Here is an 18,557-nt window from a genome sequence, read left to right on the forward strand (position 1 = left end):
ATTTAAAATAATCAGTTATCGGTGCACCTGGGTAGCTCAGTCAGTTGAGCGTCCGACTTCGGTTCAGGTCATGATCTCACAGTCAGTGGGTTGGAACCCCTTATGGGGCTCTGTGCTGACAGCTCAGAGTCTGGAGCCTGCTTTGGATTCTGTGTCTCCCTCTCTCTGCCCCTCCCCTGCTCACTCTCTGTCTCTCTCTCTCTCAAAATAAAATAAAAACATTAAGAAAAATAAAAGAAAAAATAAAGCCACATTAAAAAAATCAGTTCTCTGAAGTGTACATTTTGAGGTGGTCTGCCCTTGGTCCCTATGGTATCACATCAATATGAAAGCTTTCAACACAAGGAGTTGAGGCAAGAGAGACTACCCAGGCTGGCTTGGGAAAGGAAGGTAGCAGGGCTAGATCATGGAAGATCTCAGACGCATGTTCAAGAGTATAGCCTGGGGGTGCCTAGGTGGTTCAATTTGTTAAGCCTCCGGCTTCGGCTCAGGTCATGATCTCACCGTTCATGAGTTCGAGCCCCGCATAGGTACTGTGCTGAAAGCTCAGAGGCTCAGAGCCTGGAGCCTGTTTCAGATTTTGTGTCTCCCTCTCTCTCTGCCCCTCCCTTGTTTGCACTCTGTCTCTCTCTGTCTTAAAAATAAAAAAAAACATTGAAAAAATTTAAAAAGTATAGCCTGTATTCTATAATTAATAATAATGTCTTAATTTATGTTGTTATTCATTCATTCATTCATTCATTCATTCATTCATCCATTCATCCATTCATTCTTTCATTCAAAGTAGCTGTCATGCCCAGCATGGAGCTCAACACAGGGCTGGAACTCATGACCCTGTTGTCAAGACCTGAGCTGAGATCAAGAATCTGGGGCTTAATTTTTTTTTTAATGTTTTATTTATTTTTGATACAGAGAGAGACAGAGCATGAGAAGGGGAGGGTCAGAGAGAGAAGAAGACACAGAACCAGAAGCAGGCTCCAGGCTCTGAGCTAGCTGTCAGTACAGAGCCTGACGTGGGGCTCGAACCCACGAACGTGAGATCTGACCTGAGCCGAAGTTGGAAGCCTAACCGATTGAACCACCCAGGCGCCCCATGAATCTGGGGCTTAATCAATTGAGCCACCCAGGTATTCCCCCTTTCATTTTTTTTGTTACAGTGTCAATTATTTAAAACAAAATCTGAAATGTTCTTTTTAAGACCATGGTCTCCAAAAGAATTCAGACTGACCAGAGCGCCTGGGTGGCTCACTCGGGTATATGTCTGACTTTGACTGAGATTATATTCTTGCAGTTAACTGGTTTGAGCCCCCTGTCGGGCTCTGGACTGGCTGACAGCTCAGAGCCAGGAACCTCCTCCAGATTCTATGTCTGCCTCCCTCTCTGCCCCTCCTCTGCTTGTGCTCTTAAAAACTAATAAACATAAAGAAAAATTTAAAAATGTATTCACACATAGATAATTCAGAATTAAATGTGTGCTTACTGCAAATTTCAATTACAAATCATCACAAGAAATGTGATTTTTTAAAAATTCACAGATTTACTTGTGTGATATGACTAGGATGGTACTTAATGCACTGTGTCCTAAATCTTACATTCCAGGACTTTCACTGCCAATTTAAATCTTCCTCTTCATCAACCCTCCAGCAGTCATGCACTGTGTTTCCTGTTCAAATACCTATCCACTCTTTCTGGCTTACTAATGTTCTCTTCTGTGCTTTTTCGTTGACATGTTTTTCCCCGACATGTTCTTCCCCTTCAGAGTTCCTTGCCTTTGCTCCAGCAGACCTTGAAGCTATAAATTTCTCTCCCTTACCACAGAATTCCTTCCTTTAATATCCATCTTAAAATGCTATTTCTCTTAAGAAGTTTTCCCTTATAAAACAAATGAGGTGCACACACTCGTCATTTTCTTCACCTGGTTGCCACCATCGTATTGTCGTATTACATATTACAATATAGTAATATGGCAATACCGTTACATATATACTGTAATATTACATACTACAATAATCTGCAGGGGCTAAGATATTGTGTGGGGTGGATAACAGAGCTGGATGCTATTTGGTTTTATTTCATCTGCGTAGCTGAGTTCTTCTGGAACATGCGATACAAACCCCATCTCTTTGTCTCAGTGCCATGGTGGCCAGTCAGAAAAGTCATTTACAAGGCAATTTTAAAAACAGTTAAGTCTGATTTAATACTTAGTATTCTCCACACCTCTGGCTTCTGTATGATCAGACTTGCATGTTTGTTTCCTGTTTGCTTGTACTTTCCCATGCAAACAGATGAAGCAGACACAGCAGAACGACCCGTTGCTCCTGCGGATTCCACCTTCCAAGGGAAATCCAAAAGGAGTCTCTGCCATGTGTGGTGTTGCTTAGCAACCCACCCAAACAAACATGTTTCCCTCTCAATTTTTTCCCCCAGTTCTTATTTATTCAAGAACTCTGTAAGATAAATTTTTACCACTTGACATCTGAAATCATTAGAAAAAAATTTGGTGTTTTGGGCTTTGTAAGAACTGCTAAGCATGCTGAAAATTTTCCTTGTTTTTATTTCTCAATTTACTGCACTAATAATACAAGGCTAGGGTTTGTGCTATTATTCACGTCTAGAATTTGGTTTGGATATGTCCCTCCTTCTGTGGCGGGGCGGGGGGGTCTACCTTGGCGCTGTTGTTGGCTAACACTGTGATTTTGATGACCTAACCTCTCTCTCTCAGTTCCCTTCTGTGAATGATGTGGTTAAATATTTAATTTACCAATTCCCACAGAATTTTTGCTGAACATATAATGAGGGAATAGTAACAAATCCATCAAACACTTAGAGAGTGTCCACTAGACACCAGGCACGATGTTCCAGGGGAAATTCCATTGGGGGGGGAGGGAAGAGACATAATTCTCCTTGCAAAGGGATCAAATCTAAGTCATAGATGCCTGGAAACACCCTTACATCATTCCCAAGCCCTCTTCTACACCTTGTAAAGACTTATAATCTTTCTAGACTCAGGCACTATCTTCTTCTGGAAACTTATGTAGCCATATTCCTGGCCTCTAGCTTGAATTTACTTGTCCCTCACCCTGTAAAACTTTATCCCAACATTTATCATTTTATAGTAAAAATATCTGTTAACAGTTGTCTTCCTCAGTAGAATTTAAGCTCCTAGGGAGAAGAGATCCTGACTTATTTGGCTTGTTGTTTGGCAGTTCAGCAGCCATGCCCCCTTCTTACCAAAACAATAACCAGGTTTGCCTGGGGAACCACGCTCCCCTGTTCGGAGTCCACGCGTGCGTCCGATGCGGCTGTCACCAGCACTAGCTCCCAGGTGGTGAGCGTGGGACTCGGGGTGCCAGTTAGAGCCTCATGAGCTCTTGGCCGCTGTAAGTGGTATTTCAGAACAGGTGTGGGATCTGGTTCTGTTCTATGGAAATCAGGACAGAACCTTTTTATTTTCAAACTGTGGAAAAGAAAAGCTTTTCTTCCTGCTAGATTTAGAGTCAAAGGATGTAAGTCTAGACAAGCTGGCAGCCAAAATGTTGATGCTCAGGGGAAAAATGGAGCCAGTAGTATTATACATACACAAATAAGTATAATGTGAGGACTGGAAGCATACCAAAATTGATCTAGTGGTAATGTTTGGGCGGCCATGCTCTTCACGGGCATTGTGAAATACATTTTTATCATTTGACAGCTTCTGGTTTTGTCAGTGACAGATAGGACATTTATCATCTATGTCTTTATCCAAGTTCAAAAGAATTTTGAACAATGTAGAGCTAAGAATAGAGTGCTTTGGGATACTGTGTGAAGCTTTTCTCTTTACTAACTCAAATTTATTCACTAATTTCATTTGGATGTATTTGTTAAAAAAAAAACTTTGAATTCCACTGTATTTTCACTAGCCCAGATTTTCCAAAATGGTGTCAGATTTTTTTTTCAAATGCCTTTTGATGCTGACATGAATGAGACTTACAGCATCCCGAGACCTACCAGGCTAGAGAATACCTATTTAATATCCACTGACCACACTCTTAGATGTCATTAGGGTGCAGAAGAAATTGTCCTTGCATACAAGAAACTTGTAATTAAGTTGCAAAGACAAGCTATAAGTGCTTTATAGTACTCATCTGGAAAGGGTTTTTTGTTGTTGTTTTTAAGACTAGAGTCCTAACTCTTAGGGATTCTGATTTATTATGTCTTAGGTGGGTCTTAGGAGATGAGGAAAGACCATTTGAGTCCCTGAACCAGCACTAATTGAAGGCAGATCTAATCCTGGTCTTCATTAGACATAATATTTCCTTTCTGATTAATTTATTTTAGGTTAGGATTTCTGCCTCTTGTAATTAAAAATTTAATAGATTTGAATAGAAGTGAATCATACAAACTGGTAAGACTTGTGTTAGTTCTATGCATAAGATGCTCTATGACCACATGATCAGGCCCCCTGTCTGAGCATATAGGATGGCTGGTTTTGCCTCCCACTCTGCAAAAGTTAGATTAGGGACTTTAGAGGATGTTAAACCTTACTTTTCTTTTTTTTCTTTTATACAATTAAATTACAGCTTTGAAATTTTTGCCATAACATTCCAGAAGTTCTTTTAAAACACCTGAGCACCTGGGTGGCTCAGTTGGTTAAACATCCAACTTCAGCTTAGATCATGATCTCACAGCTCATGAGTTTGAGTCCCTGTCAGATTCTGAATCTGGGGCTGTTTTGGAATCTGTGTTTCCCTCTCTCTCTGCCCCACTGCTGCTCATGAGCTCTTTCTCTCTCAAAAATAAACAAACATTAAAAATTAAATAAAAATGTCCTCTCATTCTCAGTATTTTCCAATAACAGCTCTTATTTTTTATAAAGTTCAGTCTATAAATTGTTTCTTTTATGAATTGTACATTTGGTGTCATATTTTTTAAAAATTCTTGCTTTGGGGTGCCTGGGGGGCTCAATCAGTTAAGCATCTGACTTTGATTCAGATCATCATCTCACAGTTTGTGAGTGCAAGCCCCACATCAGATGCTGTGCTAACAGCTCAGAGTCTGAAGCCAACTTCAGGTTCTGTGTCTCCTTCTCTCTCTGCCCCTCCCCTGCTCATGTTCTGTCTCTTTCTCTCTCAAAAAATAAACAATAAACATTAAAAAAAATTTTTTTTAAATCCTTGCTTCACCCAAGGCCATGAACATTTTCTTCTATCTTTTCTTCTAGAAGTTTTATAATTTCAGATTTTACATTTATGCATATAATCTACTTTGAAATAATTTTTGCATCTGGTGTGAGGTATGAAGCAATTTTTTTCTTACATGTGAATATCCAATTGTTCCAGCATCATTAGTTGAAAAGACAATCCTTTCTCTCTTGAATCATCTTTGCACCTTTATAAAAAATTAATTGAACATATACGTGTGAGTTTATTTCTAAATGTTCTGTTCCCTTTTTTTGATTTATGTGTTTAACCTTTTACTAATACTATCCTACTTTCGTTACAGTAGCTTCTCTCCTAATTTTTCTTACTGGCTATGTAAGATATTTTAAATTCATAAATTTTAATGGTTTAATGTTATTTAATGACTCTATCTGGTCATAGTCCTTAGTTTGGCCTGACTTGTAAAGGGCTTCTCATCAGTTGACTGAGAGGATTAGTAAGCTATATTGGGTTTCTGTCTGAATGATATTTAGAAATTATTTAAGAATGTAAATTTTAATATCACATCAATTTTTTAAATTAGGCAAGCAATTATTTTTTGATCTATCAATTTTTTCAGTAAGCTTTGACTTCTGAAAAATAAGAATATTAGCAAATATGTACTCTCTACTAACAATTTTACATTGTCAAAGCCTATGAACTTTTATTTTCCTCTAAAATAATAAATATAACATTTCATCTTTAGATTTAGATGTATGCAGTACTCATTACTCCCTCTCCTGAGTTCTCTTAATTCAATCTTTTTGGGGTAGATTTTTTTTATTAAGTGGTTTCTTTTTTTCCTTTTTTACAAGAAGGACTCACGAATGCCTCATGCTTCACCAAATCAGTACAAAATTAGGAGTGCCTTTTTGTTGCCATAGATGTAAAACAAATGGGCTGGGCATAATATCCTCGGCTCAACCTTTTCAAGATTCTGGAGACATTCCTCCACCTGCCTCTGTCATTAAATGTTGCTATGGGGAAGCCTGGGTTCAGATTAAACCCACTCTTTTCTCTTAACTGTGGCAGATGTCTTGATTTATCTGCCCAAAAGTTACCTGCTTCGTGAATTTCCTATTATCCTGCTCCAGGATACATCACTGTGTCGATTATTACACATAAATATTTTCCTGGGAAAAATTGTATAGGTTTAATCAGCAAGTTCAATTTTTCATTTATTTTATTTTATTTTTAATCTAATTTTTTAATGTTTATTTATTTTGAGAGAGAGAAACAGAGTGCAAGCAGGGAAGGGGCAGAGAGAGACAGAGACACCGAATCTGAAGCAGATTCCAGGTTCTGAGCTGTCAGCACAGAGCCAGACATGGGGCTCGAACTCACAAACCATGAGATCATCACCTGAGCCAAAGTTGGACACTTAACCGACTGTGACACTCAGGCATCCCTTTTCATTCATTTTAGAAATGTTTTCTTCTTCTATAATTTTGAACTATTTTAAATTAAGTTTTTTTTTAAAAATTCAGGAATACCAATTGTGCATATTGTGGAGTTACTGTGTTTAGTGTTTTTATTTTATTTCTAATGATTTCTCATTTTCTATTTTTATAATAGAATTTTTACAAATCCTGTCCCCCATGTTACTGTATCTTTCATTTTCATAGTTTTGAATATGACTTTTATTTCTCTAATTATTTATTTGAAATCCTTAATTCCTCCTGTGAATTCTGCTTGTTCACTTTTTATTTCTCTGTGGTCATATATTTTACTTGGCGTTTTTCATTGTTTTTTTAAGTTAAAATTATTTTTTTTAAGTTCATTTATTTTGGGAAAGACAGAGTGCCAGCGAAGGAGGGGTAGAGAGTGAGAGAGACAGAGAGAGACAAAGACAGAGAATCCCAGGTAGGCTCTGCACTGTCAGGACAGAGTCCGATGCAGGGCTCAAACTCTGATGCCTAACCGACTGAGCCACCCAGGTGCCCCAAGGTAAAACTATTTTTAAAGAATTTCTGTTCCCAACCCTGATGGAACAGCAGGGACAGATACACTCATTTACCTTCAATGAAAAAAAAAAAACCAGTCGAGGTTTATAAACAATGGTTTTCAAACATCAGCCAAGCAGCAGTGAGGAATAGTAATCCTTGAAAGGAGATAAACAGTGACAGTCCTGTAGTTTCCCCAGTAATTCCCTAAAGAGAGCTCCCAGGCTGCGGTTCAGTCCCTCTCAGTTAAGAAGCCTAAGCTGAGAATTTGGGGAGGCCGGGGTGCCAGGGAGGCCAAGGTGCCAGGGAGGCCAATTTGCAGACAGAGTACCAGCGAGGAGAAAACTGTAAAAAGAGCTCCAGAGGTTTCCAGAGCTGCCCTTGAATCTTCAGAGTACACATTTGAGGAATCTGCCCAAGGGCTGGGGAAATCTGCAGGAGAAGAACTACCAAAAAGAAGCAAGTGGAAAAATTTCTGATGCTTTCACAGAGCAAGAAAAATGTCAAGTTCTCAACATCCAAAGTAGAGAAATTTTGTAATAAATGGGGCATTGAGTGGAATACTCAGAAAAATAATGCTTCAGTAGGGCCAGATTAGCCTAGAATAAAAGCTGGTCCATTCTCTTCTAGTCACATTAGTCTATTGAGTATGCCATCTGTTTCCTAATGGAATCTAAGTGACCCTAGGTGAAATGCTAAAAATTGTCATTACTATTAAGGGTTTTCTCCCATATTTAAAGACTTTGCCTTTTTTTTTTTTTTTTTTTAACATTTACTTATTTCTGAGACAGAGAGGGAGTGCGATCAGGAGAGGGACAGAGAGAAGGAGACAGAGGATCCAGGCCGGCTCAGCCGCTGACGGTAAAGAAACGGATTTGGGGCTCGAATTCATGAACTGCTGGATCATGGTCTGAGCTGGAGTTGGATGCTTAACTGATGCTCTAAAAAAGCTGGTTCACACAAAATTGAGGGAAGGCTACGGAGATTTCCTGTGTCCCTCGTCCCCTGTCACCTGCGCAGCTTTCCCCATTATCAACATTCCCACCGGACAGGCACATTTTTACATCTGATGAACCTACACTGACCTGACATCGTCACTCTGCCTACAGTTCACATTAGAGTTCACTCTTGGTGTTGTGCCTCTGTGCGTTTGGGCAAATGTAGAATGGCATATGTCCATTATTATCGTAATGCTGGCCTTGTAAAATGAGTTTGAAAATGTTCTCTTCTCTTCAATATTTTAGAAAGGTTTGAGAAAGACTAGAATTAATTTTTCTTTAAGTGTTTGTTAGAATTTGCTCATAAAGCCGGCTGGGCCTGAGGGTTTTTTGGCGGGGGGAGGGGTTGATTACTGATTCAATGTCCTTACTTGTTATTGAATTTCTTACTTGTTATCAGATTTTCTATTTCTTTATGATTCAGTCTTGGTAGGTTGTGTGTTTCTAGGAATTTATATATTTCTTCTAATTTATCCGAACTCATCGGCATATAATTGTTGATAATAGTCTCTTATGATCCTTTATATTCCTGTGGCATTAGTTGTAACATCTCCTTTTACATCTATAGCTTTATTTATTTGAGTCTCTCTCTCTCTCTCTCTCTCTCTCTCTCTCTCTCTCTCTCGGTCAATTTAATTAAAGGTTTGTTGACTTTGTTTATCTTTTCAAAAAACCAATAGTTTTCTTGATCTTTTCAATTGTTCACCTAAAGAGTATTTCATTTATTTCTGCTCTAATCTTTATTATTTCTTTTATTTTGCTAACTTTGGCTTAGCTTTTTTTCTTTTTTCTTTTTCTAGTTCCTTGAGGTATAAAGTTAGGTTATTTACTAGAGAGCCTTCTCTTTTTCTTAATTCAGGCATTTTGCTATAAACTTCCTTCTTAGATTGCTTTTATTGGATCCTATAAGTTTTGGCATATTGTTATTCCATTTTGTATTTCTCTCAAGATTCTTTCTGTTTTCTCATTTAGTTTTTTCTTTGACTCCTAAGCTGTTCAGGAGTGTGTTGTTTAATTTCCATATATTTGTGAATATTCCAACTTTCCTTCTGTTAGTGATTTCTGGTTTTATAGCATCATGACTGGGAAAGATTGATATGATTTCATTCTTCCTAAATTTGGTAAGACTTGTACTGTGGCCCAACATACAATATAGCTGGAGAATGTTCTGTTTGTGCTTGAAAAGAATGTATATTCTGCTGCTGTTGAAAGTAATGTTCCTTAAATGTCTGCTAGGTTCATCTGATCTACAACACTATACAAGCCCACTGTTTCCTTATCGATTCTCTGTCTGATGATTTATCCATTGTTGAATGCGAGTATTGAAGTTCTCTACTATTGTTTTATTGCTGTTGATTTGTCCTTTCATTTCTGTTAATACTTGTTTTATATGTTTAAGTGTTCCAATGATGAGTGAATATACATTTGTAATTACTGTATCTTCCTGATGAGTTGATAGTGATTTTACTTCCTTTGGATAAATAAACAGAAGTGGAATTGCTGGATCATATGGTAGTTCTGTTTTTAATTTTTTGAGGAGCCTCCCTACTGTTTTCTCAATTTGTATTTTCACCAACAGTGCACAAGGGTTCTCTTTTCCCCAAATCCTCACCACACGTGGTGTGTCTGACAGCCGTTGTAACAGGTCTGAGGTGTTATCTCATTGTGGTTTAGATTTGCATTTACCTTGATAATTAGTGCTTTTGAGCACCTTTTCATGTACCAGTTGGCTATCTGTATGTCTTCTTTAGAAGAATGTCTATTCATTGCCATGTTCATTTTTTAAATTAGATTGTTTGGCTTTTTTGATATTGCATTTTTTGAATCCCCAAGTATTTAGGTCATTTTTTAAAATCAGCATTTTGCAACTTTTATCATACAGATTTTCTACATATTTTCTTAGTTTTATATCTAAATATTTCTATTTTTTTTTTTTTTGGAGCAAGTGGAAATGGCACCATTTTCAATTTTGGTTTTAACTTGTTCATTGTCAGTATATAAAAATTGAATTGATTTTTGTATGTTGATTTAAAATCCTACAATATTAATGAATTCATTGTTTAGTTCTAAGAGTGTTTCATAAGTTTTTTGGTATTCTGTACATAGAAAATAATGTTGTCTGAAAATAGTTTTATTTTTTTCTTTTCTAATTTGTGTGCTCTTTACTTTTTAATTTAATTTAATTATTATTATTATTATGTTTGCCTTATTGTAGTGACAGAAATTCCAGTGCCATGTCGGATAAAAATGGTGAAAGAGGACATTGATTCTTTTGTTCCCGTTCGGTAGAAGCATTCAGCATTAAGCATTCATCCATAAGTGTGATATTAGCCATAGGTTTTTCCAGATGTTCTTTATAAGGTTGAGGAATTCCCCCTCTATTTCTATTTTTCTTAGAGTTTTTATCATGAATGAATATTAGATTTTGTCAACCACTTTTACTATATTATTGATATTATGTGACTTTTTTTCTCCTTTTAGCTTGTTAATATGGTAAAATACGTTTGATTTTCAAATGTTGAACAAGCTTTCCCTACTTGGTTTGAACCCCACGTGATCACAATGTACTTTTGTTTTTACACATTGTTGTGTTTGACTTGCTAACATTTTGTTAAGGAGTTTTGTGCCTATTTTCCTGAAAGAAATTGGTCTGTAATTTTCTTTTTTGTGTGTATTGCCTTTGTCTCCTTTTGATATCAGGATAATATTGGTTTCATAAGGTGAGCTGGGAAGTGTTCCATCCTCTTCTATTTTCTGGAAGAGATTATGTAAAATTAGTGATAATTCTTCTTTGAATGTTGGAGAAAATTCTCCAGAGAAACCAACTGAGCCTAGAGATTTCTTTTTTGGGACTTTTAAAATTACAAACTGAATTCTTTAACAGCTATAAGAATATTCAGGTTATGAATTCCATCTTAATAGTGTTTTGGTGTGAATTTTGAGGAGCTGCTCTATTTCTTTTGAGAAATTTCTTCTTTATTTCTTTATTTCTTCTATTTCTTTACCCCTTAGGTGGGTGAACTGTTCATTGTCACGTTAGTTGGCTAGCGCTGCCATACTAACACATCACAATCTACATGGTTTAAAACAACAGCAATGCATTGTTTCACAGTTCTAGAAACCAGAAGTCTATCAGTAGGGCCTTGTGTCTTCTTGAACCCTATAATGGAACCCTTGTTTTCCTTTTGCTAGTTTCTGGTGTTTTTCTAGGAACCCATGGTATTCCTTGGCATGCAGCTGCATCAATCCACTGTTTGGTGTCACATGGTGACATGCGACATCATATGTGATGCCTTTGGTGTCACATGGTCTTCTGTCTGTCTTCAAATTGCCTTCGTATGAAGATACCAGCCATATTGGGTTAGGAGCCAACTCTACTCAGTATATCTTCATCTCAACTAAACTAATTATATCTGCAGTGACCCAATTTCCCCGTAGGGTCACATTCATAGATGTGGGAATTAGAACTTCAAACTAAGTGGGGGGAGGGGGCACAATTAGCTCATAACAATAATATTTTTTTATTACCCTTTTAATGGCTACAGGATCTGTTGTGAGCTATTTGATTTTTTTGATATCAGAGATTTGAGTCTTCTCTCTTTTTGTGTGCATCCTGCTAAGGATTTTTAATTTTATTTATTTTTCAAAAAACTAGCATTTGGTTTAGTTACTTTTCTCCATTACTTCCCTGTTTTCAATTTCACTGATTTCCACTCTTACCTTTACTATTTCCTGCTGCTGCTTGTGTGGGGTTTGTTTTGCCCTTGTTTGTCTAGTTTGTTGAGGTCAGTTAGATTATTGATTTGAAACATCCAGAAGGGCTTTGGACACACTGCCAGGTAAAGTCTGCCTGTATTCTGCATGGTCCATCTCCAAATGTTTGAGGCTGGAGGCTAGGTGCTATAGACCAACTGTTTGTGTGCCCCCCTCCCTGCCCAAATTCGTATGTTAAAATCCTAACCCCAATGTGATGGAATCTGTGGGATGTGATTAGGTCATGAGAGCACAACCCAGAATGACGGACCTTGTAAAAGAGGCCCCAGAGAGATCATTAGTCTCTTTCTCCCCAGGAGGACATGGAGAAAAGATGGCTGTCTAGAACCAGAAGGTGAGCTCTCACCGAACACCAAACCTTCTGGTGCCCTGATCTTGGATTGCACAGCCTTCAGGACTGTGAGACTAAGTTTCTCTTCTTTAGAAACCACACAGTTTGTGGTATTTTTGCTATAGCAGCCCGAATACACTAAGACAATGGGGGACTTCTTTAGAAGAACATGTCAGCATTGGCACGTAATCCCCTTCCTCTCCATTGTCAGTGTCTAGAATGAGGAAGAAGGCGATGTGTGGAGAAAGTCAGGGATTTGAGTTTTCCCTAGGGTTAAGCCTCCCTTCACCCTTTCTCACCTTCAAGAAGTTGGATGTATAATTTCTATGCAAAACTTTTATCCTTTTACTCAATAATATCTAAGTAATAACTTTAAACTATCACCTTGATATGATCGCTTTCAATCTGACCGATGAGTGTGTTCAGCCACATACGCCTCCCACATTTATTTGTTTGCATCTGGGGGATGGGGCATGTATATAATTGGAGATTTGGACCTAATGGGCAACATGTAGCTGCGCTTCAGATTAAAGCAACAGGATTAGAGTAGTCAGACATGAGTCATTATGGCTTTTGGAATAAAATAGATGAAGTCAAAGAGACCACATGGGAGCCATACTGCCGATGAACATGCGACGTGTTAGAGAGTTGTGTGCTTAGGTTCTGGGTGTTGCAAGTGGAGAACACAATACATAACGTGTTAGTATGTGAATTCACTACATTGAAGGTGTGTAAAAAACTGCCTCATGAAACTGTGAAGTAGAAAATAGCTTTTTTCAATTGCTTCCTACAGGGCTTTTTTTTGTTTGTTTGTTTTTTGAGAGACAGAGAGAGACAGCATGAGCAGGGTGTTGTAGGCTGATGTTGAAAAGACCTCCAAATGCCGAATTGAAGCGAGGCAAACCTTTTTTTACGGCCAGGCAAAACCTGAACCCCAGATGGTAGGGAGCAGAGAATCGCCCTGAACAAAAGTTACATTGAGATTATATAGACATACATAGGATTCTATGATAGCCAATTACATTGTGACACACTGATCACCAGTTTTGACAAGAACCTATCAAGACTGTGATACGTCGCTGATCACCAGTTTTGATGGGAACCTATCAAGTTTGTTCTTTGTTCTTCTAATATGACCAATCATAGTGGGGCAGTGACTATGCAGTTTTTTGTAGACGTGGCCTTGATCAGACCATACAAAAGGGGGCAGGGAATGGTTTGCAACAAATCAGTCAGGAATTTAACCCATTAGATTCCAGAAGAAGCTTAACCCATTACATTCCATAAGAATTTTAACTCATTACATTCTATAAGCTAGCCTAGAACACAGGGGAGTGTCAGAGAAGATACAGAATCTGAAACAGGCTCCAGGCTCTGAACTAGCTGTCAGCACAGAGTCTGACACGGGGCTCAAACCCATGAACCTGAGGCGAAGCCAGACGCTTAACCAGCTGAGCCACCCAGGTGCCCCTCTACTAACAGGGTTTTAAAGTCCCTTTTTGCCTGCTCAGTGCACATCAATAACAGAACTGCTTGTTTTAGTTATTTGCCTCTGCCCTGCTCCACAAGCCATATTGACTTCCTGGGAAGTTTTGTTACCTTTATAATTACAATCAAACAATCTTTGGAGCCATTGTTACTAGAAACCTGAAAAATTGAGTATGAGAGGCAGGAAAAGACTGTGCCAGAGAGAAATAAAAAAGGTTTCCAAATCATGGTCATGTTATGCTACTGACATGGAAAAAGGATGAAAAGATTGTCAGATTGCATCTGAAGTGAATGTCTACAGGGCTATTAGGGGAAACTTATGTGATGGAACGTAGTTTAAACACTATTTCTCTAGTTATAAAAATGTATTAATTCCTTTCCTTGACTTTATATAAGAAGTAAACCATGAAGGAATTGCTCTGAGACTTTTATATCAATGTATGAGATCTTATTAAAAAATTTTTAATGTTATGTTTTTGAGAGAGAGGGATAGACAGAGTGTAAGTGGGGGAAGGGCAGAGAGAGAGAAAGACACAGAATCAGAAGAAGGCTCCAGCCTCTGAGCTGTCAGCACAGACCCTGATGCAGGGCTCGAACCCACGAACTATGAGATCATGACCTGAGCCGAAGTTGGATGCTTAACCGGCTAAGCCACCCAGGTGCCTCAAGATATTATTTTAAGGACATGATTCATCACAAATTTTTCTATTCTGCCAGCTCTTTCCTCCTACCCCGAATGTTTTGAACATTTTGAAACCTTGAGAAAAATCGAAAAAATAATGCATTTTTGCCACATGAGTTTCTGTGTGCGGTTCTTTTTTTCCCAAATCACTGGAGAGTAAATTACAAAAAACCATGGCTCATATATTTCATTATACATGTCTGAAGAATATAGAAATTCATTTCATAAATATAATGATGATCACACCTAAGAAAATTAACAATAATTCCACAATGTCATCTAACACACTGTGTATATTCAAATTACCATAATTGTCCCCAAAATGTATTTTATAGTCTTGTTTATTTTTCAGTCCAGCTGCCAACGAAGTTCATGTTTTGCCCTTGGTTATGCGTATTTATACTTTTAATCTCAAATAGTGTAACTCCCTTTTTTCCAGGATTGAAAGATTTAGAAAATAAAAATACAGAATGCTCAGTTAATTTGAATGTCAGATAGACAATGAATCATCCCTCAGTATAATATATACCATGCACTAAAAGATGATCTTGTTGCTCATCTGACATTCAAATTTAACACAGTGTCCTGTAGTTTATCTGGAAACTTAACTTTTTGGAATGTTGAGGTCAGTCACCTCACAGAGTAACTCAAACTCTGGGTCTGTTTGTTTTCTTATGATTTGATTCTGTTCAACATTTTGCTACAAAGGTTTGTTTCATAGGTGATGGTGCACGCTTCTAACTGCATGACAGTAGGAAGCACAGACCCAGTGGTCCCATTTGTGAAGCTAAGTTTGATTCCTGGATGAACATGGCCCCCACCAAGTCTCTCTAGTTAGAGATCTCTCTAGTTAGAGATCTCTGTAGTTAGCCATAGTGACTGCCACATCTCTTCTTCCTTTGGAACGACTAATTTGTGGGATGATCTTCTAAGACCAGGCGAATATCTTGTTGCCAGTAACATTTTGTGCAATTATTTTAACATTCATTAGCATCCATTTCCTGAATCAATAGTACACTGTGGGTGACAAAATGGTTTTCTACTTTTATTATCCCTATGACTATTACTACTAGTTGGCATTCATCCGTAAAGATTTTTCTTCCTTCCGTGCTTTCACTATATACTAATGAAATTTCAAAGTTCAAGTTGTTATAATTCATTATTGTCATTATTCTTTAATATTTTTTTAATGTTTATTTGAGACAGAGAGAGAGACAGAGCATGAGTAGGGGAGGAGCAGAGAGAGAGGGAGACACAGAATCTGAAGCAGGCTCCAGGTTCTTAGCTGTTTGTTGGCACAGAGCCTGATGTGTGGCTCCAACCCACGAACCATGAGATCATGACCTGAGCCTAAGTCAGACACTCAGCCGACTGAGCCACCCAGGCACCCCTAATTATTCTTTTTATTCTCAAATTACTCCAGTTTTGGCCAATGGGAATCCCCAAGTTTGGTCTTTGGTCCTTTGGTTGTGACATCATTTTGTCTTGGAGGGCTTCTGGCGTTCTATCATTGAAGAGATTTCCCAGGCTCATTTTTTACTCATTTTACCCAAGGAACATGAATCCACTTTTTCCCCCAAAATGTCATGACAGCTATCAGTTTACTGCTATCCTGCTTTGTAATACTGGACTTGGACCCTATAAAACATGCTTCCTTTGCCAGCCGCCACAGGGAAGCTTTGTCAGTAGATGGCACTGGAGGACACTGCAGGAAACTGGCTTCTCTTGCTGGCGTGTGTCCTCTCTTTTTGCTCTTCCTGTGTCTTGTGCAAGAACGCCCAGTGGCTGTCTCTCTGGTTAGCTTTTCTGGCACGTTGGCCTGCAGTATTTTGCTCCGCAGTAGTGGCCCATGATTTCCTGCCTGCCGGCATCAGTCTCCTGGCTCTCCAGTGGGAAGTGTCCTGTTCGCCAACTTCAGCCCACTGCCTACAGATCAGCTGTAACAACTTCTCTACAGTCTCCTGGGCTACAGCTACGTTCTCTCTAATGAAGTCTGAATCTCAATTTTAGGGAGAGGGCCCATCTTTCCAAATTGTCCCTTATTTGCATCCGGTTAGCCTTGTGATGCTGTTAAGGTTCTCTTTTATCTTATCTGGTTAATCCCCTGTTTCTAGTTATAATGTTTTATGTTACACTTTCCCTGTTCAAATTACTAATCTGTTTTCTGTCTTCTAACTGAACCCTGACTGTAGAGTTCAGGGAATAGTCTTTGAGTGGTGCCACCATTCAGAGATGCGGTTTCTGAGTTAAGTCACTATGTGTTTGGATTTGAGTATAGGGTTAAGCTGTTCACCAGTAAGAAATGGGATGCTTGTATTCTCTGGCAGGCAGAGACAACACAATTGGTAAAGCTATTATCTGTGGTTGATTGTGAAGAGGCGTCAAATGAAGCAGGTACAAGGGAGCCCCGGGGAGTGCTGTACCCCCCTGATGATGACTTCAAGGATGGTGGTGTCTTAGCCTGTTTGAGCTACTGCAGCGAAAATAGCAAAAAGATTCAGTGCCTTACAAACAACAGATATCTACTTCTAACAGTTCTGGGGACTGGGAAATTCAAGATCAAGGCATCAGTAGAGCTTGGTGTCTGATAAAGGCCTGCTTCCTGGATCATAGACAGCCATTTTCTTCCTGTGTCCTTCCGTGGTGAAAAGGGCCAGGGAGCTCTCAGGGGTCTCTTTTATGAGGACATCGATCCCATTCATGAGGACTCCACTCTCATGACCTAATCACCCCCACAAGCCTCACCTCTGATACTCTCATGTTGGGGATTAGGTTTCAACATATGAATTTTGGAGGGCATGAACATTTAGTTTATAGCAAGTGACAGGGGATTGGGTCATCTCATAGTTAGAAAAGCTTTCCCCACACCCAAGTGATAAAGTAGCTCCCTCTTGTATTTGACTAATGGTTTTAGAGTTTCCTTTTATTTATTTTTTAAGTGTTTATTTTTGAAAAAGGGAGAGAGAGAGAGAGAGAGGATGCACACATGGGGGAGGGGCAGAGATGCGGGAGGAACAGAAGATCCGAAGAGGGTTCTGTGCCGACAGCAGAGAGCCTGACGCAGGGTTCAAACTTGAGAACGTTAACATCATGACGTGAGCTGAAGCTGGATACTTAAGCAATTGAGCCATCCCAGGTGCCCCTTTATAGTTTCCTTTTAAATTTACATGTCTGGTCTATTTCGAGATTTTTACAGTGTGAGTTATGGACCCAGTTTTATCTTTTCTCAAATGGATATCCAGTCACTCATTATTTGTTTAAAAGTCCATCTTTATCCGATATGTCATTTGCAACTATCTTTTCCCGTTCTGTTGGTTGCCTTTTAGTTTTGTTGATGGTTTCCTTTGCAGTCTTTTTATCTTGATGAGGTTCCAATAGTTCATTTTTGCTTCTGATTCCCTTGCCTTTGGAGAAGTGTCAAGTAAGAAATTGCTGTGGCTGAGGTAAGGAGGTTGTTTCCTGCTTTCTCCTCTAGGGTTTTGATGATTTCTTGTCTCACATTCAAGTCCTTCATCCATTTTGAGTTCATTTTTGTGTATGGTGTAAGAAAGTGGCCTAGTTTCAGTTTTCTGCATGTTGCTGTCCAGTTCTCCCAGCAACACCTGTTAAAGAGGCTGTCTTTTTTCCATTGGATTCTCTTTCCTGCTTTGTCAAAGATTAGTTGGCCATACTTTTGTGGGTTCAATTCTGGGTTCTCTATTCTATTTCATTGGTCTATATGTCTGTTTTTGTGCCAATACCTTCCTGCCTTGATGATGACAGCTTTGTAGTAGAAGCTAAATGTCCATCCACTGATAAATGGATAAAGAAGATGTGGTCTATATATACAATGGAATACTATTTGGCAATGAGGAAGAATGAAATCTAGCCATTTGCAGCAACCTGGTTGGAGTGGAGGGTATTATGCTAAGTGAAATAAGTCAGTCAGAAAAAGATACCATATGCTTTCACTCATATGTGGATCTTGAGAAACTTAACAGAAGACCATAGGGGAGGGGAAGGGAAAAAAGAGAGGGAGGGGGGCAAACCATAAGAGACTCTTAAATAATGAGAACAAACTGAAAGTTGATGGGGGGGTGGGAGAGAAGGGAAAGTGGGTGATGGGCATTGAGGAGGGCACTTGCTGGGGTGAGCACTGGGTGTTGTATGGAAACCAATTTGACA

This window comes from Suricata suricatta, chromosome 1, assembly GCF_006229205.1.
Source record: "Suricata suricatta isolate VVHF042 chromosome 1, meerkat_22Aug2017_6uvM2_HiC, whole genome shotgun sequence".
In the NCBI taxonomy this organism is placed as follows: domain Eukaryota; kingdom Metazoa; phylum Chordata; class Mammalia; order Carnivora; family Herpestidae; genus Suricata; species Suricata suricatta.